Source organism: Callospermophilus lateralis, chromosome X, assembly GCF_048772815.1.
Source record: "Callospermophilus lateralis isolate mCalLat2 chromosome X, mCalLat2.hap1, whole genome shotgun sequence".
NCBI lineage: Eukaryota > Metazoa > Chordata > Mammalia > Rodentia > Sciuridae > Callospermophilus > Callospermophilus lateralis.
In genome coordinates, this window is record NC_135325.1 from 26,816,415 (window position 1) to 26,824,760 (window position 8,346).

The 8,346-nt window shown below is 47.2% G+C and overlaps 1 non-coding gene across 1 annotated transcript; it reads right to left on the minus strand.

Moving 5' to 3' along the window:
- Positions 1-8,057: 8,057 nt before the first annotated feature.
- On the minus strand, positions 8,058-8,129 carry Trnav-cac (transfer RNA valine (anticodon CAC)). Its single transcript has one exon. It is a non-coding gene; the product is annotated as a tRNA-Val (tRNA).
- Between the last annotated feature and the right edge of the window lie 217 nt (positions 8,130-8,346).

Genomic DNA, 8,346 nt, shown 5'->3' on the forward strand with positions numbered 1-8,346 from the left:
CACTGAGGTGGGCAAGTATAATCCATCTATAATGGGAGACACTGCTAAGGTACAAAGCAAAGGGTATGAATTTGATCCCTGGAGATTGAAAAATTGGGATCTGTTCTAGATGGACATTTTCTTTCTATAGCTGTTTACTTCATGTTCCCTCTACATGTCTATGCCCAAATTTCCCCCTATTATAAGGACACTAGTTATATTAGATTAGGACCCATCCAAATGACCTCATTTTAATTCTATTGCCTCTTTTTTTTTCAAGAGAGAATATCTTTTTAGTAGATGGACACAACACAATGCCTTTATTTTTATGTGGTGCTGAGGATCAAACCCAGGTCCCGCCAGTGCTAGGCGAGCGTTCTACCATTGAGCCACAATCCCAGTCCTCTATTGCCTCTTTAAGGATCATTATAGTTTGGATGTGAGGTGACCTCCAAAAGCTCATGCGTGAGACAATGCAAGAATACTTAGAGGAGAAATGATTGGCTTGTGAGAGTCTGAACCCAATCAGTGAATTACTCTCCTGATTGGATTAACCCAGTGGTCACTGAAGGCAGGTGGGGTGTGGCTGGAGGAGGTGGGCATGGGGGGCGTGGCTGAGCTTAGTCTCTCTGCTGTCTGATCACCATGTGAGCTGCTTCCCTCCACCACACTCTTCCTCCATGATGTCCTGCCTCCCCTTCAGCCTTGAGGACTGGAGCCTGCTGTCTATGGACTGAGACCTCTGAAACCGTGAGCCCCAAATAAACTTTTCCTCCTCCGCAATTGTTCTAGTGAGGTCTTTTAGTCACAGCAGCAAAAAACCTGATTAACACAAGGTTTTATCTCCAAATGAAGTGAATTCTGAGGTCCTGGGGATTAGGATTTCAACAGTTGAATTTATTTTGGGGGGGGGTTCACAATTTAGCTTGTAACATTACCCCTCAAAACACTATCTTGGGCTGGGGCTGTGGCTCACTGGTAGAGCACTTGCCTGGCATATGTGAGGCACTGGGTTTGATCCTCAGCACCACATGTAAGTAATAAATAAATAAATACCTTTATTAAAAAACAAAACATTGTCTTGTGTACCACTTCAGGTATGTGCCTCAGTGGTTAAGTGCCCCTGGGTTCAATCTCCAGTACCCAATAATAATTTTTTTTTAAAGAGAGAGAGAGAATTTTAATATTTATTTATTTTGTTTTAGTTTTCGGCGGATACAACATCTTTATTTGTATGTGGTGCTGAGGATCGAACCCGGGCCGCACGCATGCCAGGAGAGCACGCTACCACTTGAGCCACATCCCCAGCCCACCCAATAATAATAATAATAATAATATAAATAAATAATAATAAATTAAAAGCTCCAGAATTGAAGACCCCAGCCCCAGCCCCATGATGACCAGAACAAGCCCCGACCTCTCTGGCCACAGCACACCCAGCCTCAGATTACTTTTCCCCATGACATGCTGAGGGGCAGAAATCTATCCTGTTGGCTATAAAGTGTCTCAGAGGCAAAACCTGCTTGTCACTGTTCCCACATGTAGCACATGTGAAGTGAATACTTTGCCTCCTTTAATGGGGTGTTGTGATGTGTAATGTTAGCCAGAAGAGTCCCAGAGGAAACGAGAGAATAAATCCCAATGATGATTCTAGGGAACAATCTTGCTTTTTTATTCAAGCTGGGGACAGGGTTCCAAGGAGCAGTGCTGAATGGGCCGGCGGGGGACGCCCGCAGTAAATATCTTTAACGCCTTATAGGAGCACGAGAGCAGGCAATTTTCTCAGCAGGCTGCCCTGGAACGCAGCTCTGATTCATTCCTGACTGATGTGGCCCACATGTGCTCCCTGCGACAACAGAAACAAGTGGCCTTTGTGCCCTGTCGGCCTTTTCTGTCCTGGCGTAAATTAGGTACACTCCAGCCATTTCATTAAGAGATGACGTCTCCGATGTGACCTGTCAGGGTTCCCAAGGTGGACAAGAAAGACGGCCTGTGGCTGGGGTGGCCAGGTCCCCCGAATCCAAGGACCACACTCCTATGCCATTTGACCACTAAGGAGGAATGAGCTGTGACACTAGACAGGCCACTGCCACTGTCCCCTCCCAGTGGGACAAAACTGTAACAGAATTATCAGCAGCTTCGTCCTCTTCTTCCCCACCCCCACGCCTGGCAGGGGATATGACAGACATCTGGAATGAGGAGTAGGCAAACGCAGCCCAACACAGATTTCTTTGGGTGGAAATATTTCCATGGGAGACCCAGGAGGGCAGGGATATTGGGTAATTGCCATCCATGCAATAAACATATTACGGGAGTTTATAAACTTGGCCTCTGTCCTGTCTGCTCCAGGCTTCTGGTGCGCCTGGGATGGCTTTGATTTTGAAATGACTTAGACGATAGACAGGCTTCTCCTCTGCTCCAATTTGCAGCGGAATCTGATAAACACATCTGCGGCCAGTCCTGTTTGGGCTAGCTGGGGGCCAAGGGAAGGCTGGCGTCCCTTTTGCGCAATACATATCGTAAAAGCATTTAGGTGACCCCACGGGAATCGGGGAGAATGGGAACTGTCGCCAGATATTCCGTGCACTCGCTATCCAATCTCCCTTTTATACAGAAGAAATTCAAATGAGCCTGTGCCATTAAAACTCTGATGATCAGAAACTTCGTTTTAATCAAAGCTTGCCATAAACTCTGCGTGCCGAGCCGACTTGCGCATTTAACATTCTTGATATTATATGCTGTTCCAATTATCCAAATTTTTCTTAAACTCAATTTCCCAGGGCCTCGTGGTGCTCGGCTAATCAAGCTTTGACTTTTTCAAAAAAAAAAAGTGTGGATGTGCAGCTCTCTCTGCACACGCTGTGTAAACACACACCCAGGCACCAGCTCTGGGAAGACGGCAGGGGACATTTTTTATGCAGCCAAACACAGAGCGGCCGCGTGGTGTTTTGCTGAGGAAGGGAAAACTTGACTGCTGTCAGGCATCTGAGCGCCACCGGCTGCATCCGGGACCACCTCCGTCCCCTGCTTGAGCGACTGGCCTCGTTTTCACCCTGTCTGGGCCGTGCCACCACACAGGCTACCGCGGCACCTGGTCCTGACCGCCAGAGGCAGATGGCATTTCTGTGGACACCCGGTTGGACGGCTGCTGGTTTTTCTCTGCCCTCTTTGTTGTTGCTCAGGAAGATCAGCCTTCAGGAATGTGGTGAGCGCGCACGGCACTCAGAATTCAAGCCAGTGGATCACACAGTCACAGGAAATACCGCGTGTCATTACAGCGTGCACGCTCACGCAGCAGTGGCCACACGCACTGCACGTTGCGGCACGCACGTGTACATATTGCATCCAGACGCCACCCTCGGATCTGCGCTCACGGTTCACCACGCGGGCGGTACAAACTTGGGCCCCAGCAAGTCAACGTGGGGATCGACTTTGTGCCAATGTTCCCTCCTATTCTGGGCTCAGTCCCTGAGGGTAAAGGAATATTAAAAAAGAAAAATAAAAAAGTAAAAAGCATGCAACAGCCGGGCGTCGCGGCGCACGCCTGTAATCCAAGCGGCTCTGGAGGCTGAGGCAGGAGGATCACGAGGTCAAAGCCAGCCTCAGCAACTTAGCCAGGGCCTAAGTGACTCAGAAAGACTGTGTCTCAAAATAAAATATAAAAAGGGCTGGGGAGGGCTGGGGTGGTGGCTCAGTGGAAGAGCACTTGCCTAGCATGTGTGACACACTGGTTTCCATCTCCAGCACCACATAAAAAAATAATAATAATAATAAAATAAAGGTTCATCGGTAACGAAAAAATATTAAAAAAGAAAAATAAGGACTGGGGATGTGGCTCAGTGGGGATGTGGCTCAGTGGTTAAGCAACCTTGGATTCATTTCCCCAGTACCCCAAACAAACAAATCAAGAAATAAAAAAAGAAAAGAAATAAACAAACAAAAAATGCAAAAAAAAAAAAAAAAAAAAAAGATAAAAAGGGCCGGGGCACCCCTGGGTTCAATCCCTGGTACCAAAAAAAGCAAAACATGTGCGAGGCCCCGGATTTGACCCCCAGCACTGCAATGACAGCAAAAAAGAATTGTTAGGAAAGTTCTTCTTGGCCTCAGTCTACTCCCACCAGAGAAGGGCGGGAGCCAGGGCTCGGGTTCTGTCAGCTAAGGGCGGGCAGCCCACCCCCGCCGCCCCTCTGCCTGCTCAGATCCACCCCATTGCGTCCCACAGACTGAGCCAAGCCAAATGTCCACTTAGCCTCTTTTGCGCATGCCTGCAAGTCCCTTTGCCCTTTGAACCCAGCTCTTTTCTGCCACTGGAATGTCCTTTCCCCCTTTTTCTGCCTATTGAATTCTTCCCCTGTTTTCAAAGCCTCACTCCAGCCCTACCTCCCCTGAAGAGGCCAGCTGGAAATGATCTCGCTCTCATTTCAACCCTTTGACGTCCTCCTTTTCTATAGCGCTCATTGGGTCCAAAGCAAACACCACCATTGGGCGGTTGACTGTTGTTTTTTTGGTAATGTAAGAGCAGGGACATTGTCTTATACTTCTCTGCCTCCTGATGGAGACTAAATAGGATGACTTGCACAAAATAGGTATTCAACAAATATTCGTGGATGATGATAATAGCAGCTGCCGTTAATTAAGCACCTACTGTGTGCCATGAACTTTTTTTAGTATCAGGGATTGAACCCAGGTACCTAACCACTGGGCCACATCCCCAGCCCCACTTTTTTTTTTTGGGGGGGGGCAGTGGTATTATATATTGAACCCAGGGACACTCAATTCCTGAGCGTCATCCCCAGCCCTTTTTATTTTTTATTTTGAGGCAGGGTCTTGCTAAATTGCTTAGGACCTCCACCTTAGTGTGCCACCCTGCCAGGACCCAGCCCCACAATTTTTATAGTGGATTCTACTTAAGCTTTTTGGTTTGGATTAAATAAATTTTGTATATGTGATACTTCAATATATTCTTTTTATAGAAAGTTAAAATTTATTGCATGGAGTAAAAAGTAGAAGTCTCTCCCATTCCATCCTCTACCCCTTACCCTACTACCTTACTTTCTTCCTAGAGACATCCATCAGTAATAGTTTGGTCTACCAGAACTTCGTGTAATATTTATATATTAAGATACAAATACACAGCTGCTCTTTGACTTAAGATGGCCTTAAGTTCCAGTAAACCCATTATAAGTTGAAAATATCATACATGAAGACTGCATTTACAGCTAGGCGCAGTGGTACATGCCTGTAATTCCTGTGGCTCAGGAGGCTGAGGCAGGAGGATCAAGAGTTCAAAGCCAGCCTCTGCAACAGTGAGGCCCTAAGCAACTCAGGAAGACCCTGTCTCTAAATAAAATATAAAATAAGGCTGGGGATGGGGCTCAGTGGTCAGTTGCCCCTGAGTTCAATCCCTCGTACTCCTCCCCCAGAAAAAAAAAAAACATGTTGAAGCTGGGCATGGTAGTGCACACATGTAATTCCAGAGGTTTCAGAGGCTGAGGCAGGAGGATCGTGAGTTCAAAGCCAGCCTCAGCACCTTAGCAAGGCCCTAAGCAACTCAGCGAGACCTTGTCTTTAAATAAAGTAAGAAAAAGGCTGGGGATGTGGCTCAGTGGTTAACCACCCCTGGGTTCCATCCCCAGTTTAAAAAAAAAAAAAAGTAAGTGCAGGAGATGTGGCTCAATAGCATAGCACTTGCCTAGCATGCATAAGGTCCTGGGTTCTGTCCCCAGTAACACACACACACACACACACACACACACACTAAAAAAGAAATGTATTTGTGATTCCTAGTACTGCAAAAAAAAATGCGCTTATTACACCTAACCTACAGCACAGCAATATGGCACACTGTAGAGTGTCGCCTGTGATCACACAGTTGACTGGGAGCCGCAGTCACTGCTGGGTGAGACAGGATCGGATGGCATATCATTAGCCTGGGAGAAGATCCAGGTTCCACATCCAAAGTACACATTCTACTGAATTCGTATCACGTTTGCATCATCCTAAAGTAAAAAAAATCAACAGCTGAACCACTGTGAATCAGGGGCATCTGTATTGTTTTAAAATACATATTGGAGCTGGATGCAGTGGCATGTACCTGTAACCCCAGTGACTCAGGAGGCTGAGGCAGGAGGATGTTGAGTTCAAAGCCAGCCTCAGCAAAAGGGAGGCCCTAAGCAACTCAGTGAGACCCTGTCTCTAAATAAAATACAAAATAGGGCTGGGGATGAGGCTTAGTGGTTAAAACCCCCGAGGTTCAATCTCTGGTACCAAGATAAAACAAAATAAAATACATATTTGGAAATGTAGTGTTCAGTTTAAACTTCACACAAAAATTTTTATTTCAAGACAGGATCTCGCTAGATTGCCCAGGCTTGCCTTGAACTCAGCCTCCCAAGCAGCTGCGACTATAGGCTCAAGCCACTGTACTCAGTTCACAAAAATCTTAAGAGGGGAAGTATTATTTTTATTTCAGAGTTTTGAAAAACTGAGGCTGAGAGGTTAGTTAACATTTCCAGAGTCACACAGGTAGTTCCCGGAAAAGCTAGAATTTGCTCTTTCATCTGAATCTCTGCAGGGTTTCAGGGTTGCCTCTGGGCTGCGATTCTGAACACCAGGGGAACTTGTTAAATGTATAGATTCTACCTGTCCCTCCTCAGCCCTTCATTCTGACTCAGTAGGTTCAGGATAAGGCTCAGGATTCTATATAGTAACAATTACCTGCAGGTGATTCTGATGTATACAAAGGTTTATAAAAACACTCCCGTAACTGGGCCACTCGGGAGGCTGAGGCAGGAGGATCACACGTTTGAGGCTAACCTGGGCAACTTAGACCTTCAGTGTTAGAGTCTGTAGACAAGTCAGGATGGCGCCTGGCATTTTGCAGAGGGAGTGGTTTGTGAAGTAATGCCAGCGAGCCATTAAGTGTGGAGATTCCTTATTGGTTGACTGCTGTATCTAGTTTATGCTAATTAAGATAAGCTGTGTGTAATGTATATATACCCCTCCTGTCCTACAATAAACGGCTCCCACTCCTGCTGTATCGATCTACACAAGTTGTTCGTCACCCCCTGGTTAGTTTGCTGCAGCCGGACTGCAGCACTTCAGCAACTTAGTGAGACTCTCTTTCATAAAACAAAAAGGGGCCAAGTATAGTGGCTCACACCTAAAATCTTTAGCAACTGGAGAGGCTGAGGCAGGAGGATTCCGAGTTCAAAGCCAGCCTCAGCAACTTAGGGAGGTGCTAAACAACTTGGTGAGACCCTGTCTCTAAATAAAATACAGAATAGGGCTGGGGATGTGGCTCAGTGGTTATGCACCACTGGGTTCAATCCCTGGTACAAAAAAAGGGGGCAGGTGCTGGTGATGAAGTTCAGTCTGCATGTCCCTGGGTTCGATCCTCAGTAACACACACACACACACACACACACACAAACGCCAAAGACCAACTCCTCTTGCACCTGTCTACAATGCCCCTTCCCCACCTGGTAGAGGGACAGCCAGGGGCAATAAAGTGGTGGTGTTGCCTTGTGAATCCAGGTTCAAAGCCTGGCTCTTGCTACTTCCAGCTGTGTAATATGAGCAAGTTAATGAACCTCTCTGAGCCGCAGTCTCCACATCTGGAAAATGAGGATGCTTCACTGGAGCGTTGTGATGAGAATCAAGTGCGAAGTAAAGCACTTGGAATAGCACCTGGCAGGGTCACATCTATCCCTGTTGCTGCTGTTATTAAAGCTGAACTACTTCTGGAAGCTTCTTGGGTCTTTCAGACCAGCTTTTCTTTAAAAACTTTTTTAGCTGTAGTTGGACAAAATATCTTTATTTTATTCATTTATTTTTATGTGGTACTGGGATTGAACCCAGGGCCTCACACATGCCAGGCAAGCGCTCTGCTGCTGAGCCACAACTGTAGCCCTCAGACCAGCTTTTGGCAACAGGGTCACAAACTGTTGTTCTTAATGACATTCTCAGATGGGCCCTTTTTGGAGGACACATGACCCTTAAGCAGAGGCCCTTCCTGGTGTACCCACTGGGACAACAGGTGGCCAGACAGCATCCAGGTTTTTTGGGGGGGGGCGGGGTGGTGGTGCTGGGGATTGAACCCAGGGCCTTGTGCATGTGAGGCAAGCACTCTACCAACTGAGCCATATCCCTAGGCCCCCAAAGGCTTTTGATTGGGTGTCTTCTACTTCCGCCCTTCCGGGGTGCAGTGGATGTTTAGCCTGGTGCCCAAAGCCCTGGCCGCAACCTCACCCCCAGACAGGTCTTCAGTTTTCCCTGCACAATTGCTCTCTGTCCATGGGAACAGCTGACCCACAGATGATGACCCGAAGCCCCGCTCCGCCTATGAGGGTGGCCTGCAGTCGGCCA